Below are 19487 nucleotides of genomic sequence, written 5' to 3' on the forward strand. Positions count from 1 at the left end.
CTCCTTCTCTCCCTAGTCCTAAGACTTGAACTCTGGGCCTGGGTGCTGTCCCTTAGTTCCTTTTGCTCAAGGCTAGCACTCTACCACTTGAGCCACAGCACCACTTTCAGCTTTTTCTGTGATTTAATTGGAGATGTGAGTTTCACAGACTTTTACTTCCTGGGCTGACTTCGAACCACAATCCTCACTCATAGTTCAGCATCCTGAGCAGCTAGGATTACAGGTGTGAGCCACTGGCGCCTGACAGTTCAATAACTTTAAACTTATCAAACAACATTTTTGTCTTAGTTGTCTAATGTAGTACCATGTATACTAAGAAATACTTTCTATATAAAAGGGTCCCTTTTAGTTTGTAGAAGGTATAATACTAGTCATGCTGCTGGCTAGTCATGTGTTGCTATAACATGTGAGGCTAGGAATGAAAAAGAAGTTTATTACACATTCTGGAGATTGAACAGCATAGCACCAATGTCTTCCCTGGCTGTATCATATGGCAAGACAGAAACAGGCACTTCAGGGGAGATACCAAGCTCACAAAGCTCCACTTTCTCTGGACTAGAAAAGTATTAATCCCTCTTAAAAGACCTAATCATCTCCCAGGAGGTCCCAGGTCTAAAAAGGTAGCATCACCTCTCAACATCACCACACTGGAGACCCAACTCCCAAGTTTATGAACACTCAAAACTATGTCCAAACCATAGCACTGACATTTAAACTTATTTAATAGCAGTGTTTTGCCAGTATTTTGGGTCAGAATAACTAGTTCTTCCTTCTTATTTCTAAACATAATAAAATTTTATGTGGATGGTCCATTTGTGGCTTGAACTCATGGACTTTACTTCCCAGGCTGGCTTTGAACTGTGATTCTCAAATCTCAGACTCCTGAGTACCTAAAATTACAGACATGATCCACTGGCAGCCAGCTGTGTGGATGATTTTTTAAACTGTTGAAAGCATTGGGATAAAAAACAGGAAAAGGGAGTATACAGACTCCAAAAATAATATATATACTTAAATAAAATATTTTAACTGATCCTTTCCCTTTAATTGGGTGTGAATTCTTTGACATTTCTTGTACCCAGAAATGGAGAGGGCTAGAGGCATGGTTCAAGTAGTGGAGCGCCTGCCTATCTGGCAAGAAAGGAGGGAGGGAGGGAGAGAACGAAAAAGGAAGGGATGAAGGAAAGAAAACATTTTGTTACTTTTTTTGTGAATGTGGGTGGCTCTTACCATTTTGGCCAATAGAATAGGGCAAAAATGATGGACTTTCTAAGCCAGAACCATTGGCAGCTTCTCCTCCTCTTTCACATTGTAATATTCTCTGCCAGTGCTAAGCCCTCCGTCCCGTAAGAAACTTGTACACATGGCAAGACTATCTATACCTTGGCATAGCTGATAGCCAGCAGCAACTACAGGCCATGAAAATGAACCACTGGATCTCATTCAAGGCACCTCATGACCCAAACCTCAGTTGCATTCTCACTGCAGCTCCATGTGAAATCCCAGATAAGAACTACCCAGGTGTGCATCTTAGTTCTTTCAGGATGCTATAACAAAATACCATGGACTTGACATCTTACAAGCAAGAGAGGTCTTCTACTCACAGCTCTGGAGACTGTCCAAGATTGAGGCAAGAGCAGGCTGACTGTTGCAAGCTTTCTGGTTCATGGATAGCACTTGCAAGTCATATATTCACATGAAAGAGTCATGACACAGGTTCTCACTAGATCAGCCAGCCTCAGACTTAGTATGTAGCCCAGACTGGCATCAAAGTCTCAATCATCCATACTCAGCCTCCCAAATTAGCATGTATCACTGGGACCTAATACAATTCATGAGGGTTCCACCTCCCTGGTAACTAGATTTCACAATATGAATTTGGGGGAGGGGTGGAATAAGACCACAGCATTTTAAGCTACTTAATTTTGAAATGTTTTAAACATCCGTAAAGCAAAGCAAAAAAAAATTTTTTTGTCAGTTGTGGAGCTTGAACTCTGGGCCTGGCACTGTCCCTCAGCTCTTCAGCTCAGGGTGAGCACTCTACCACTTGAGCCACAGCACCACTTCTGGTTTTCTGGTGGTTAATTGGAGATGAGTCTCACAGACTTTCCTGCTCCAGCTGGCTTTGAACGGCGAGCCTCAGATCTTAGCCTCCTGAGTAGCTAGGATTACAGGTGTGAGCCACCAGTACCTGGCTCAAAGCAAAATTTCTTAATTGGAAGAAAAAAGTAATGCCAAAATACCATGGAAACCCATGCAGATGTGGTGACTCGTATCTGTAATCCCAGCAAGGAGGATCACAATTTGAGGTCAGCTAGAGTCAAAAGCAAGACTTTATCTCAATAGGTGGACATGGTTACATCCCGACTATTCAGGAGGTCAGGTTTATATCAGTCTGAGGATGATCTTTCACAAAAAGTGAGCCCTAACTGAAACACCTAGGCAAAAAGGGCTGGAGGTATGGCTCAAGCCACAGTGGAGCACAGGGAAGCACCTGCCTAGCCAGGACCAGGCCTTTAAATTTCAGTGAGTGACCCCTCCAAAACCAACCAAACAAATAAACAAAAACCTGTAAAGCCTGCAATATTGGTGTTTGGCACTAGGGGGAGGCAGAAGACAGGAAGGCCCCCAGGGAACCTTAATGAACTCAGAACTTGAGTCAATAGAGGGAAAATATTGGAAACTGAAGAAAAGGGGATTCTTGCTAAGAAATGACATGATGTAGCAGTAGTTTGGAAAGTGGACCTTGGAAGGTAGATCTGATAGGAAATGTTTTTCAGATGGAACATAGAAATGGTTTCTCTACCTAAGGTAAAAATAAGAGACTAACAAGTTTTTATGCAGACTTTAAAGGAGTCAGGAATCACTTGGTTCAAAAATAAAAGTCTCAGACATTTCCCAAAGTTGAAAAAGAAAGTTAAGATAAAGATCTCAAGTGGCTATGTTGACTCTCTTTTTTTTTTTTTTTTTTTTTTTTTTTTTTTTTTTTTTTTTGTCGGTCGTGGGGCTTGAACTCTGGGCCTGGGCGTTGTCCCTTAGCTCTTCAGCTCAAGGCGAGCGCTCTACCACTTGAGCTACAGCGCCACTTCCTGTTGACTCTCTTAAGCTATAAACATTTCTCTCTCAGTTAAGTCAGGACTTCTAAAGATTTAGGGAGGTTTTCTTTGTTTTATTTTTGCAATCTGAGAACTGAACTCAAGACCCTAGTAGCAAACATTCAAAATTTGACCTACACTCTCAGCCCCTTCCTCTGGGTCCACACCCCATTCCATTTTTTTTCTTATAGTACTGGGAATTGGGGCCTGAGCCTTGTGTTTCCTGGAAAATGCTCTACCACCTGATTTTTAGTGTTTTCAGATTGGATTTTGTGTTTACTTTGCCTCTGCTTTTGGAGTAGCTAGTTTTACAGGTGAGTGCCCACCTTCAAAGGATCTTAAGGGTAGTACGCTTCATGTGCAGCCAAGTTAGAGAAAGGCCCATCTCAGAAACAGGTGTTGGATATAGCTTTTGTATGATAAAGCTGATAGGAATTGTAATCCTAGCTACTCAGGAGGCTGAGATGTGAGGATCACGATTCAAAGCCAACCCAGGCAGCAAAGTCCCTGAGATTTTTATCTCCAATTAACCAACAGAAAATTGGAAGTGGGCTGTGGCTCAAAGGGGTAGAATGCTAGCCTTGAACAAAGGAGCTCAGGGACAGCACCCAGGCCTGGAGTTCAAGCATGACCAACCAAAAAAATAAAAAATAAAACTGATAGGAAAAAGGGATGGGGGGAGGGAGGGAGTCAGAGAAAAGCACTCCAAATACCGTAAGCACCAACTGTGCTGTGAGAAGTCCAAGGCCCCCTAGAGAGGCTCTGAGTAACGACCCCAAAATGAGTTCCCAACCAATGTCCAGTTTCACAGGCCAACCATGTGAATGGGCCATCTTGGTTACTCATAATCCATCTCACATCTGATGCCAATACTTGAGAGAATTGGAGAACTGTCCAGTTGAGTTTAGTCAATTCACAGCACATTGAGACATCTTTAATAGGTGTTTTGAAGTTTTAGAGTGTTCTGATGTGTAGTTGAGATAGTGTTCCAATATTTATGGTCCATTTTGCCTTTTTTTTGCATCAGCTTCTTATTTATACAGGATTATGTATGTCTGCAAATCTCAACACTATTGAAGTTATAGCACTACACTACAAGGAAAATCCCTATTTTGCCCAGGTTAGCATGGTGATATGTTTCAAGGTTTATGAAATAAGATAATGTCAGGGTTTTGTTGGCTAGGTATGAGTTTCAAAATTTTTTTTGTTCTTTATATCAGCTGAATTTCTATTCCCTCACTGCATTTGTGAGTTTTGTAAATGAATACATTAACAAAGTAAATTAAAATTCTAGCAAAATAACATTCAAAAGTAGCCTATATCTATACAGTGTAAGATTATACTTGTTTTAGCATAGATTTTTATCTTCTAAAATGTGGATAAAAGCGTTTTTTTCCTTGTATAATACTCACTGCGATGTAAACCTATTATTTGATCTTCATTTAACCACTAGCTCATTACCCTGTTTGTATTCCAATCATCCTGGATGGTCTGTCTGTAATTTCTCATGCATCTCATGGATCTTAGTGCCAGGGAGGGACTTTTCTGCTTCTTCACTGTGGCCCACACAATTTTACCACTCTGTTGAAACCTTTTGTTGTTGAGACAGCTGAGCTGTTACCATTCTTCCTCCTCATTACAGTCATCCATGCATCAACACCTATGAGTTGCTGTCATACTTTGAAAGGACAGTAGCTCCTTGCTTATTCTATTCATCATGCTCAATAACTTGAACATCCACCTGGATTTATCTGTAATCCAATTTTCTGGATTAATCTTTTCAAATACAGCTTTTTTTTTGAGACAGTCTCTAACCTCTCACTTGCAATCCTTGTGCCTTGGGTTTATAGTTCTGACTACCATGACTGCTTAAATATAACTTCATTCAAATACAATTCACATAAAAAATTTCCCCTTTGAAGGAGGCTGAGATCTGAGGATGACAGTTCAAAGCCAGCCCAGGCAGGAAAGTCCATGAGACTCCTATCTCCAATTAACCACCAGAAAACCAGAAATGGTGCTGTGGCTAAAGTGTCAGAGCATTCACCTTGAGCTGAAGAGCTGAGGGACAGTGCCCACAGCCAGAGTTCAAGACCCACAACAGACAAAAAAAATTGCTCTTTTAAAGTATACTTTATGATTTGAGTGTATTCCTGGGATTTTATAGCCATGATCATTAACACTAGAACATTTTTCATTACCTCCCAAAATCTTGTGCTCATTATTGGTCATTCCACATTCTGTCTCTTCAGTCCTTGACAACTAATAATCCTTATGTCTACCTATCTTGGATATTTCATATAAAAAAGGTAATGTCCTATGTGGTTTCTGTATTATTTTACTGGCTTTTTATACATAACAAAACCTTTCCCAGACTCATCCATGTTCAGCATCTCCCTCCTCCTCCTCCTCCTCCTCCTCCTCCTCCTCCTCCTCCTCCTCCTCCCCTCCTCCTCCTCCTCCTCCTCCTCCTCCTCCTCCCCTCCTCCCCTCCTCCTCCTCCTCCTCCTCCTCCTCCTCCTCCTCCTCCTCCTCCTCCTCCCCCCCCCTTGGCTGTTATGAATAAAGCTTCCAAAAATATGCACAGATTTGGTATGGGCTTATGTTTGTAGTTCTCTTGATTGGAATTGCTGGATTATATGTTACCTCTCTTTAACCTTTCTGCCAAGGGAATGCAGAGGTCCAGGCCTTGTGTGAGCTAAGCCCGTGCTCTACTGCTAATCTACACTCTAGCTTGTTTAACCTTTTGAGGAATTTCCAAAGGAATTTGGAAGTTTGAGGAATTTTAAAGTAGTTACACCATTTTATATTCCCTCTAGTAATTCCAGTTGAATGCCACAGAATTGATACTGTGACCTTTTCAGCCAATCAGGAAGTAGATGATGCCCATATGTCCTAGTCTGAATGGTGATGTCAACTTGAATCACCTGTTTAAGGTAGTGACTGCCAGGTTTCCTTACTACAAAATTACCATTTTCTCTTGATATTAAGTGTTTAATAGAGAGATACTTTGAGAATATGCAGATACCCTATTATCAACTTCTTTCTTTTTCTCAAAAAAATATGTAGCTTTACACTATCTTTATTAAAATATATTGTTCTGATGAAATGCTAGACTTTTAATAATTGTTTTTGTATAACTGACAAACAGGGTTACAATTACATGAATCAGGTACAATCAGTACACTTCATTTCAACCATTTTAACTCTTACCTCGATTTCCCAATCTTTCCCTCTGGCCTCCACCCATACGATATCCAGTTCATTTTCTACATAGTGTTTCATGAGTTTCACTGTTGTATTTGTTCATTGTTGTTACACCTTTTATGTACCCCCCCCCTTACCCTCCCAAGTACAAACAAGTACCAATACAATAGGAAAAGAATGAAAAAGCAACAATAGCAACTAAAGAGTGTCTCTTGTTTCCTATTTTGGGAGTTCATTTCATAGGATATTATTTTATATGATCATCTGTCCAAAACTTTTTAAGCCTTTGCCCTCTAGTCCTATTAAGCATAGGACTAAGCATGCCTCCTTTGGCATCTGCATGTTAATGACTAGGGTCCTATACAATTTATCATGTCTTGGTTTTATTTATTTGTTTTGTTCATTCAGTATGTTTACTTGTAGATTTATAGGCACATCTTTACTCATTAATTTTGGCACCCATCTGTGATTTCCACCTACAGCATTTATTCATATGTAAGAGTTCTAAGTGGAGATTTTCATTGTTAACATCCCCCTTGCATTTATTACTATTATTCTAGAGGGAAGAACAGTTCTTTTGCTTCATTCATTCATATATGTTTGTTTTATTCTGTAGATTATAATCTTTTAACTATCATGATTTATTTGTTGGTCAAGTTTTCTGAGATTTAGCCCCCAAGGCTTCTTCCTTTTGGCATGTTCCCATAAATTACATGATTGCTCCTTATTTTCCAGTTCCACTCTTTCATCCACAAACCAACACCTAGCTTGACTTTCATGATCTAGCAACAAAACCGTGTGCCACCAAAAACTTTTGACTCCATTGCTGCCTTTTCCTCTATCATACTTACCACAAAGCCACACTACAACTGAATGTAGTTGTATTAGCACTCAAGCAACTGGTATTGAGAAAAAGTTTACAAATTTTTGTTTGCTGGTTTTACATTGAATTCATGGTCATATACCCAAAGTGGGCCAAGTTTTTCTAGAGTTTGCATTTCCCTTTTTTGAAATGATTGTTTCATAGCCTTTTTCTCTTCTGTCCCCAATTAATTTCACATGCCTTTATCATCTCCTTCATTGTATTCTCAAATAATCTCCTGGTTTTTTTTTAAGAAAAACTAGAAGTAATCACATTAGAATGATTTCCTGTTACTACTACAATGCTGTATCTGTACTCATATTCCTAGTTACAGAGAAAAAAGTTCTCTGGTCCTGTCAAATCAAGTTTGTTTGTCTGTGAACTTGTGCTCTGGATTTCACCCTTTGTCTTCAACAAAAGCTCCAATCCTTCATCCCGTTATCCTGTTATCATTCTCCCTTCCAAAAGGTCATTCTTATCACCATCAAATATTCTCTACTATGCCCATTTAAAGAAAGAAACTGGCTGGATGAGGTAGCTCATGTACACATGTAATCCCAGCTTCTCAGGAAGTTGGGAGGATTGAAGTTTGAGGCCAGATCTGGAAAATATTAATGAGGCCCTCCATCTTAACCAACAAGCTAGGAGTGTGGTGGTTTATGACTGTCAACCCATCTACACAGGGGGCACAGGTAGGAGGACTGTGATCCAGGCACCTGGCACAAATGTGACACTAGCCAAAAAGCACAAGGGGCTGGGATGGGGTTCAAAATGGTAGAGTACCTGCCTAGTAACTTTGAGGCCCTGAGTTCAAACCCCAATACCACCAAAAAAAAAAAAAAAAAAAAAGCAAGAGAGAGAGAAGCAAAAGACAAAACCCTTTAAAATCATATTGCTCTCTTCTTTCTCTTCTTCTTGACTGAAAAACTTAAAACTTCACTTCCCTTTCACACAACCTTACTGTACCCACCACCTCATTAAAACCGTCCTCTGAGATGGACCACCCATGGCTAACGCCTGTAATCTTAGATACTCAGGAGGCTGAGATCTGAGGACCACAGTTCAAGCCAGCCTGGGAAGGAAAGTCTTTGAGCCTCTGATTTCCAATTAACCACCAAAAAGCCAGAAATGGAGTTGTGTCTCAAGTGATAGAATGCTAGCCTTGAGTGAAAAGCTTAGGGATAGAACCCAGGCCCTGAATTTAGAGCCCCAGGACTGGAGTAAAACAAAACCAAAAAAAAAGCAAAAAAATGTACTCTGGTAACCAAGGGCTCTATCCTACCTATTTGAAACAAATAATGAACTAAAGTCATGAAATGACAAAATGTTCAAAACAGTTGGCATCAAACAACATAGGGTAATGAGCCTGAGAAGAGAAACATGAATTGAGATAATCCTGCTTTGCCCTGTGCATTGCCTTGTAAGAGCTCCCAGGCCACATTGCAGAGAAGAGAAATCTTGGCAGAATTTGGCACACTCCTGGGGATGGTCTGAGAATCCAGAGAGAAGGTAGCTGAAATTCATAGGGCAAAGAATCTCAAAAGAAAGCAACACACAGGACCCCATGTCTCTTCAGGGGATCTGCTTTAATTATCTATCAGTGTGCTTCCCACTGCATATAAGGAAACTACACAGGCCAGAGAAGGAATCACCCAAAGGATAGAAGGAATCACCCGAAGGATTAAAGGAAACGGTGGCTGCAAAGAATGTTTCTTCTCATCAGCCAGACTATAGCTATCATGTAAATATGATATAAACTTGAGTCATATCTTGCCTCCAAAATGTTAAAGAATCCGGGGGTGAACAATCCTAAAAGAAGCACAGTATCCTTATTGAAATTCCTTTTTTTTTCTTTTTTTTTGGTCTGGTCATGGGTCCCTCCGCTCTTCAGCTCAAGGCTAGCACTCTACCACTTGAGCCACAGCGCCACTTCCAGATTTTTTCTTTTTTGCTTATGTGGTGCTGAGGAATTGAACCCAGGGCCTCATGCATGCAAGGCAAGTGCTCTACCACTGCGCCACCTTCCCAGCCCTGAAATTCCTTTTAAGTGAAGGTGAAACAGATTTTTCAGACAACATTAAAGGAGTCCTTCAAACAGAAAGAAAATGATGGCAGATGAAATATGGGTCATTGTGTAGACAAAGGAATGAAAAAAACACAGGATAATAGCCAGGCCCCAATGACTCACACCTGTAAATCCCAACTATTCAGGAAGTTGAGATCTGGAAGACTGCCAACCAAAGCCAGCCCAGGTAGAAAAGTCTTTGGGACTCCATCGTCAAAATAATCAGAAGAAAAACAGGCTGGAGGCATGGAACACCAGTTGAGTGAGCAAGCATGAGGCTGTGTTCAAGTCCCAGAACCAGCAAAATAATGTAAGATACAAATTATGTGAGTAAATATCTTTATTTTTTAATTGTAAAATAAATTAGTAAAGCTGGTCATGGTGGCACTTGCCTATAAATCTAGCACTTAGAAGGCAGAAGCAAGAAGATGGCAAGTTTAAAGCCAGCCTGGGCCACACACACACACACACACACACACACTCTCTCTCTCTCTCTCTCTCTCTCTCTCTCTCTCTCTCTCTCTCTCTCTCTCTCTCTCTCTCTCTCTCTCTCTCTCTCTCTAAAATCCAACACACCTGGCTGCCAGTGGCTCTTGCCTGTAATCCTATCTACTCAGGAGGCTGAGATCTGAGGCTCATAATTTGAAGCCAGCCTGGGCAGAAAAGTCCATGAGGCTCTTATCTCCAATTAACCACCGGAAAATTGGATGTGGTACTATGACTCAGAGTGGTAAAGAACAAGTCTTGAGTGAAAAAGCTCGGAGACAGCTCCCAGGCTTTGAGTTCAAGTCCTATGACTGACAAAAAAATACAAAACATAACCCCATAATTCTACAAAAGGCACTTCTCAAATAATAATGTGTTGAAACAGTTGTAAAAGTAAAGTAACAACACAAAGATCAGCAGTGGAAAACTACTATTACAAAGTTCTTTTACTCTACATGAGCTGGTATAAAATAATTTAAAAGTAGACTAGATTAATTAAAGATCTATACGGTAAACCCCAAAACATTCACTAAACGACAAATCATTGTGGTCAATAAAGTCAACAAGAGATATAGTGAAATAAACAACATTTAGCTAATCCAAAAGAAGGCAGGAGAGATAAGAGGAGAAGAAAGAAACAACAGTTGGGACAAATTGAAAATCAGCAGACAAAGATGACAGATATAAACCTGTAATCACATTACATGCAACTGGTCTAAACACTGGAAAAATAAAGCAGGTAATAGGGTAATTTCAGACATCCAGGTACAGAGAAAAAGAAAGGTTTATTGCCAGGAAAGGGGCTGCCAAGACCCCTTCTCACAGGGAGAAGTGAGAAGTGCCAGCTATTGTCTGAGGTGACCTATATAACCTACAAGGTTTAGGAGGGGCTAGAAGGGGCTAGGAGGCAGAGACCCTGGTGTGGATGTGTGGGCCAGGGGCTTCATCAGGGCAGACTAGGATTTATGGCTGCTGTCCAAGTAGTAGATAAGGGGTCATGCAACTGCCTAGACCTGAAGGTCACTCTAAAGGGCTCTTGCTGCCTTATATGGTGGTAGTGGCCCCAGAGAAGTGCCATCCCAAGGTAAAGGGAGTTGGAGGCTGATTATTTACTGCCTAGGAAGAGAGCATGCTAAGCTGTGGAGAGGAGTGTACTAAGCTATAGGAAGGGAGCTCATTTCACTAACAGCAGGTTGTTTTTTTTTTTTTTTTATCAGATTTGATTTTTAGGAGGATCCAAGTGGATGCTACCTAAAAAAAACCCAAAAAACCAAAAAAAAAAAACATTTTGAATGGAAAGTACGAAATTGCAAGTCAGACTCAGTGGTGCACACTGGTCCCCCAGTCACAAGGGGGATTGCTTCAGCCCAAGAATTTGAGTCCAGTCTGGACAACATAGTGAGACTTTGTCACAAAAATAAAATAAAGCAATTGTGTTTGTATATATTAGCAATAAGCAATTGGAAATTGAATGAATAGTTTATGTTTTTTATTGTAAAAATAGTGTACAGAGGGATTACAGTTACATGAGTAAGATAATGAGTACATTTCCAGGCTGGGAAGGTGGCTCAGTGGTAGAGCGCTTGCCTTGCATGCATGAGGCCCTGGGTTCAATTCCTCAGCACCACATAAGCAGAAAAAAGCTGAAAGTGGCGCCGCGGCTCAAGTAGTAGAGTGCTAGCCTTGATCAAGCTGAAGAGCTGAGGGACAGCGCCCAGGTCCAGAGTTCAGGCCCCATGACCGACCAAAAAAAAAAAAAAAGAGTACATTTCCTATCGAGCATTGTTACCTCCTCCTTTGTTTTTCCCCTACCATTCCTTCCCATCCCTCCTCCCCAACTCCCCCCTTCTCCACCCCCCAAGTTGTAAAAGTGGAAACTAAGTGAATTTAAGGAATTAAAATCCCTGGGTTGGGAGGATGGTTCATTGATGAAGTGTCTGCTACCATGTTGGGTTCCTCCTCAACACAGAACAAATAATTTAATTTAAAAAACACCATAAGCCTTACGACATTTCTTCTCTTATTGCCTGCTTAGTAGCTTTTGTCTTTATGGAAACATTTTCTGTTCTTGTCAGGGATCAATAGAGAATTCTTACATTTTGGAATTACAAATGCAAGAATTAGGTGTTTGCAAATGATTAGAATGACTAGTGAATTCCACATAGTTATTACTAACCCTCAGTTCAGGAAGCTGCTGCTCCCTGACCTTATAAAGCTCCAAGAAATCACTACAGAATTTACAGCTGTCTCGGGGCTGGGAAGGTGGCTCAGTGGTAGAGCGCTTGCCTTGCATGCATGAGGCCCTGGGTTCGATTCCTCAGCACCACATAAGCAAAAAAGAAAAAAGCCGGAAGTGGTGCTGTGGCTCAAGTGGTAGAGCGCTAGCCTTGAGCTGAAGAGCTGAGGGACAGCGCCCAGGCCCAGAGTTCAGGCCCCATGACCAGACCCCCCCCAAAAAAAAGAACTTATAGCTGTCTCAAAGCATCAATGTCACTGGATAATGGAAGTAGAGCCCCATCACCACAAAAACTCCCATCTTGCTAATGTTCAAACATTAACCACCACCATTTCAGAAACACAGCTTCTACCTTCCAAGTATCCATGCAAATCTTCCGAATTTCACTTCCAAATTTCAGAACCTGTACAAAGGGAATGTAAGAAAGATGAACCCTAGCTTCCATTCTCTAAAAAACAGACTCAAGCAGAGAAGGAAGAATAAAAGTTGATTGCAAATTAACATATTCATCTGTAGTAGATTGGATTGTGTCACAAGCCCTAAAAAGATAAACTCAAGTCCTAACCCATAGTACCTGTGAATATGACATAAAGTGGAACAAAGTTCTTCAAAGATGTAATCAAATTAAGATAATTAGGGGGACCCCAAATCCAATGATTAGTCTTTTGAAAAGAGAGAAGACAGAGATTTGAACACATATAGAGAAGAATAATTCCAGTATCTATCCAGAACATTAAGTCAAAATTCTGTCGTCATCCCATCTCTGACCTCTTACCTCTAGCCTCAAGTCTGTATAAGGGTCCTCCTGGGAGACAGGCAGGGCCATTTTCTCCCTCCCTTATGGTAAGCTTTGTTACTCCACTGGCAATAAACCCTCTTTTGCTCTATGTGACTTTGTCCATGCGGTCTTCTGGGTTTACTACTGGAGCCACAGAAAGGTTTCCTTGTGGATATTTGCTTCTCTACACACACACACACACACACACACACACACACACACACACACACACACACACACGCGCGCGCACACACACACACACACACACACACACCACACTCACGGGGAGGGGGGGGGAGGGGGGAGGCGGGGCTGACAAGCTGTCCTGGGACCTAGTCCTGATCCTAAGCCAGCCCAGAAGACTGCTGATTTGGTTTCCTTTGGACCAAACACCTTTGTCCCATCCCACAGCGGCAGATTTTCCCTCACTTCCCGGGTAAGTGACCATTTACAGTAAGTTGGGGGCTTGGAAACCGATCTCATTAAGGCCAGTGGCCCAGTAGGGAGACAAATCTTGGCGCCAACGTCTGAGCCCCACTCCAGGGACCACGGGCCAGAGGGCCAAAGGCCAAGGGACTCAGCAATTGAGGGTGACAAACCCTTTTACTATTTGCTCCCTTTGTGTTAGATCAACAGAGTACTCCTGAGGACACTCTGTATCTGACTCTAGCTCACCATAGGAGGGGCGCCCCCTTTCCTTCTTCAGGCTCCCCTGATTCTCTTATAGGACAAAGGTGCGTCCGATCCAGCCACAGTAGACCAACTACCTCGGTGCCCTGGAGGTAGTTTCACATCTGGCAGAAACACTGGGTGCCGTCCTTACCCAGGTCCAGACTCTGGGGCCCGCTCTGGCTCCACCCCAGCCCCCTCCTCACCTCACATGAGGCAGCAGGGGCAGAAGGCATAGTATGTGTCCATGTTCCTTTTTTACTGAGTTATCCCAGATTGAAAGATGCCTGGGCTCTTTCTCCTTCAATCCCACCACCTCCATCAAGGAGTTGCAGTGTGTATCCCAGTCCTAGGAGGTAACTGGCATGATGTGTATGTAATCTTGAGCGGCACACTCCTGCTCGGGGAATAGCAGGAGGTTTGGAAAAAGACCCACCGCTATGCAGATGAGTCCCATCAGACCACCCCCATCATCCAACTGAGACTGACGCTATGCCTGACCAGCAGCCTCACTAGGATTACAATGACCAGGCCTGTCACCAAAGCCGAAAACACTTTATTGCCTGTATAATCGAGGATCTCAAACAGCACCTGCAAATCCATCACTTACAACAAAATGACTGAGGTGATACAAGAATGAAAACCCATCTGCCTTTTGTACCAGACTAAGTCAGGCCCTCCTTCAGTACACTAACCTGGACTTTGCGTCCGTGGATGGACAACACTGTTTAATGACTCACTTTATTAATCAGGCAGCTTCATTCAGGCTAAGACAAGATGCTCCCCTCCCCTGTCACTCCACCCCCCCACCCCCTCAGTATATGGAGGAAGCCTTTTAGGTGTATCATGGCAAGGAGGGTAAGCCAAAAAACACAAGTACCAGATGCTAGGGAAAATCCACCAGCCTCAGGCCTCACAACTAGCCCCTTCCCAAAGGGCCTGCCCGGGGGTCCTGCCTATGGGTGTGGTCAGGAGGGGCACTGGAAGGGATCCCACCCCCTGAAGAAGCTGTGCTATCAGTATGGCCTGCAAGGCCATAAGGGTGCAGCCTGCCTGCAGCCACAAAAGCCAACTGGGCCGTACCCCTGGTGCTGAGTCAGGGCCCTGGGCTGTGGACTGTCCATTGTCCTCTCAGGGACAGCAGCCATCCACAAGGTCCCATCACCCTCTCCTGACATTCTGAGACTGGCTGCTGAAGAATACTGAGGAGGCCCTGAACTCCTGGCCCTGACCACTCAGGAGCCAGGGTAAGAATCATAGTTGCAAATAGGGTAGCCTTATTTTTAGTGGGCACAGGTGCTGTGTCTTTGGTGTTCACTGAGTTCCATGGCCAGACCTACCCCGCTGAGACTTCCATAGTTGGAGTGGAGAGTAAACCTTCCAAGCCCCAACAACCGCCACCCCCCCCCCCCCGCCCCACCTCACCCCTCCCCCACCCCCCGCACTTGTCTTTTTTTCTGAGGTGACCTTTTGTCACTCCTTCCTTGTCAGGCCCCACCATCCAGTTCCGCTGCTGGGCAGAGACCTTTTGGCCAAGTGTGCAGCCTCTATTACCCTGTGCCCTTCCCAGCTGTCAAAAGGGTGATACTGAGTCAGCCTCCCCCACATCCTTGTTGATGGCTTTAGTAGACCCACCCAGTGATTCCTTGGGTTTCCCTTTCCCACCCTCCAAAGTAGACCCCTTGGTGTGGGACACTCACAACCCTTCTCTTGCTGAAATCATGCCCCCATTTACATCTCCCCCAGGGATCCCCGACACTTCCCTTCATAGCCCCAGTATCCTCTCCCTTGCCATATCCTTTAAGAACTACAGCCGATTGTTCAAGACTTACTAGGAAAAGGGCTGTTAGACCCACTAACTCCCCCTAAAAGCCCCCCATCTTAGCAGTGGCCAAGCCTAATGACTTGTTTCACCTGGTGCAGGACCTTCGCCTTATAAATGTGGCGGTTACTCCCTTGCACCCCATTGTCCCTAACCCTTAAATGTTGCTTTCCACAATTCCTGTGACAGTTGCCTTTTACTCAGTGTTGGATTTTAAAGATGCCGTTTCCACCATTCCTTCCTGTCTCCTTCTTCCCAGGACCGCTTTGCCTTTACAGGGACCTTTACATGACCCTGTTATCCAAACTTCAACCACAGCTCACAGAGGTTCTGGGACAGTCCCCACCTGTTTGGCCAATCCTTAGCAAGGGACCCTCAAGACCTAAATTTGGAACCATCCACCCTTATCCAGTATGTGGATGAAATTCTCCTTTGCAGTCCCACCAAGCTGTTGTGCCAAACTCAATACACTTCTTAATTTCCTGGCCTCTCAGGGATACCGAGCCTCGCGCAATAAAGTGCAGGCCATCCAGCAGTGTGTGACTTCTCAGGAAGTTCCACTTACTCCCATGCACAAGGCTATTACTACCCCCAGGAAACACTTGATTACTAATTACCTTACCCCCTCCACTAAGTCTGAGTTTCTCTGTTTTTTGGGTCTGGCCAGCTACCCAGGCCCTGGATCTCCAACTACTCCCTCCTAGCCCACCCTTTATATGAGACAGCTAAAGGGTCACCTGAGAAACCCCTTTTATTCCCCCTTCTCTCTTGTTTCTCCCTTTACGAGACTTCAGCAGGCCTTGTTACAGGTCCCCACCATCAGGCTGCTGATCTTTTGCACCTGTTCTTCCTGTATGTAACTGAAAATTAAGGTTTTTGCATTGGGAGTTTTAGATCAACCGATTGGACCTTCATTTGCACCAGTTGCTTGCTTGTCAAAATGTCTAGACCCTACCATTAGGGGAAGGGCTCCTTGCCTCCACCCGTTAGCTGCCTCCCTGCTTTAATACAGGATTCTAAAAAGCCTTCCCACCATCATCTTTCTGAGTTGTTAACTTACAAGGGGCTGCATACAATGCCTCTTTCCCATATTCTCTCCCTTCAGAGGACCCCACTTTAACCTTCCAGCCCTGTCCCCCACTAAAACCCTCTACCCTATTACCCATTCCAATTACAGAAACCTTGCCAATACACTCCTGTGTAGAGACTGGAGGACCTGCTACCTAACCCAGCCCACATTAGTGAAGCCCATTTTACGTGGTTTACCAATGGCAGCTCCTTCCTCTGAGAAGGCTCACAGGTGGCTGGATATGCTGTTGTGTCGATCCTCTGGTATTGTGGAGTCTGGCCCCCTGCCTCTCCAGACTACCCATCAACAGGCTGAGCTAGTGGCCCTAACACAGGCCTTCTACAGGGCTGTGGGCCATTCCCTGATGGTGTACACACTCTAAGTATGCTTTCCATACTGTCCTTTCTCATGCAGCCATTTGGAAGGAACAAGGTCTTTTGACAACCAAGGTGACCTCAGTCATAAACAGCCCTATATTACCAAGCTTTTAAAAGCCTCTTTTCTCCCCTCAGCCATTGGCATAGTTCACTGCAGGGCCCATCGGTCAGATGACTCCATTATAACCAAGGGAAACAATCTGACTGATGAGACCACCAAATGGGATACAATGTCCTCAAAACAATGGGCATTAAGGCTGCCAGTAACAGAGGACTCTACCCCTCCTTTCAGGCAGGATATCTTTAAATACTTGTGCCATCTTTTCTACCCCCATACAGGTGCCTTACGGGTGTTCCTTAAACAAAGCCTCCCCCTTACCCTGTCCGACACACAATTTCTCATGCAGCCTTCACAGACCTGTGAGGTATGCCAAAAGGCCAACGCCAATACCAAGGTGTGGCCACCTCCCTTTCCAATCCATCAGGTTCAAGGTAACCTCCCAGGGTTGGATTGGCAAATTGATTTTTTTGGGGGGGTCCGGTTGTGGGGCCTGAACTCTGGGCCTGGGTGCTGTCCCTCAGCTCTTCAGCTCAAGGCTAGCACTCTACCACTTGAGCCACAGCGCCACTTGCAGCTTTTTTTCTTTTTGCTTATGTGGTGCTGAGGAATGGAACCCAGGGCCTCATGCATGCAAGGCAAGCGCTCTACCACTGAGCCACCTTCCCAGCCCTTGGCAAATTGATTTTACCCACATGTTTGCAAGTACAAGTACCTGCTGGTTCTTGTAGACACCTTTACAGGATGGACAGAGGCATTTCCCACACCAACAAGAGCGCTTCCTCTGTGTCCTAGCATCTTTTTTTGCGGGGCGGGGGGGGGGGGGGGGAGTCCGGTCGTGGGGCCTGAACTCTGGACCTGGACGCTGTCCCTTAGCTCTTCAGCTCAAGGCTAGCGCTCTACCACTTGAGCCACAGCGCTACTTACAGCTTTTTTTCTTTTTGTTTATGTGGTGCTGAGGAATCGAACCCAAGGCCTCATGCATGCAAGGCAAGCGCTCTACCACTGAGCCACCTTCCCAGCTCCCCTAGCATCTTTTATAGGAACTATTTCCCTGCTTTGGCCTGCCAGCTTCCATACAGATGGACAACAGACCAGAATTTGTTTCCTCCATAACCCAGCTCTTGGCTAAGTCTCTGAACATTTCCTGGCACTTTCATATTCCCTATCACCCTCAGTCCTCAGGGAAGGTAGAATGTGCCAACCACTCCCTGAACAGATTTTGACTGAACAGCCTCTTGAGTTACATTTAGATTAGTTAAAACTTTTACCCTTGGCTCTTCTTCATCTGTGGGTTTTACTGAAAAAAGAAAGAAAAAAAAAAGCCTTTAATACCAAGTCCTTTTGAGTTATGTACGGCCACCCATCTTTGCCTTCCTGTTCCAGGCTTTGGATTCCCCTTTTCCTCCCCCAATGCTGTCTTCTCTCCTTCAGCACCTGAGTACTTTTCTTTGGAAATATGTTGACCAATATAGCTCCATGCCCTCCTCCTCATCCTCTGTGCCCTCCATGAATGCTGGGGACCTGGTGTACATTTAAAAAAATTACCTGTCACAGGCACTGAGTTCCACCAAGTTTTCTGCTAAGTGGGAAGGACCTTAACCAGTAACTCTATTCCCATAGCTATGCGGGTTCAGGGACATGCACTGGATTCATCTCTGCCACGTCAAACAACACCTGCCTGATCAACCTTCAAATGTCTCTGACCCAACTGGACTCTTGTTTCAATGGATAACAAAGATGGGACCCAGTCTTCTTCCAGTCACTGAGGAAGGAACCAGAGAACCCCACTCTAGACAACTGACATCTTCATAACAGACACAGCCTTGACCAACTTCTTGGACAGTACCTGCCCCCCCCCAATTGACCTCATCCCTCTCAGCAGGAAGTAGCTTTAGAAGAAACAACCCATAACCCCCTCCTCTCCACCTGGTACTGTACCTGTTAAAATAAAACAAAGGATTTGGGTTGGGGGATGGGAGGGGGAGGAGGGGAGGCTGGGAAGGGATGGGAAGGGGAAACAAAGGAGGAGGCTACAATGCTTGATAAGAAATGTACTCATTATCTTGCCCATGTAATTGTAACTCTTCTGTACAGTATTTTCACAATAAAAAAAAAAAGAAAACCGGAAGTGGTTCTGTGGCTCAAGTGGCAATGTGGCTCAAGTGGTAGAGCACTCACCTTGAGCTGAAGAGCACAGGGACAATGTCCAAGCCCAGAGTTCAAGCCCCACGACCAAAAAATGAAAAACAAACAAATAAACAAACAAAAAAAAAACAAGTGAGATCACAAGGCCCTGAGTTCTAGCCCTAGTACTAAAGGAAGAAAATCATGAATCATCAGGGAACTCTTCTAGTATTAGGAGTCCCAGGCCTTCAAATGCCCCAAAGCCTAGGGGCTAAAGTGGTAAACCCAGAAGCTTACAGCTACAAACCAAGGGCTAGGAGCCCATTGTTCCAGGCTTAGAGTTAGACATGCTCTCAGTCCTCAGGTTGGAGGTTTATTACTCTGAAGTTTACCAACAGACCTGACACTTCTCAGCTTCCAGCAGCAGGTGATTGGGACTCAGGGTTGGGACTGTCACTTCCTCTAGCAATTAGTGTTACAGCTTCCGGACCTAGGCTGTTAAGACAGGTAGTCCTTAAGGTTTGGCAGTTCCTTGAAACTCTTCATATGGCTGGAACCTGTGTTAGACTCGAACTCGACACCCCCGAACAACCCCCAGAGACCACAACCAATGCAAACAGCAAAAGAGTCATTTAT

Source organism: Dipodomys merriami, unplaced genomic scaffold (assembly GCF_024711535.1).
Source record: "Dipodomys merriami isolate MVZ:Mamm:240054 unplaced genomic scaffold, mDipMer1.0.p SCAF_26, whole genome shotgun sequence".
Taxonomy (NCBI): domain Eukaryota; kingdom Metazoa; phylum Chordata; class Mammalia; order Rodentia; family Heteromyidae; genus Dipodomys; species Dipodomys merriami.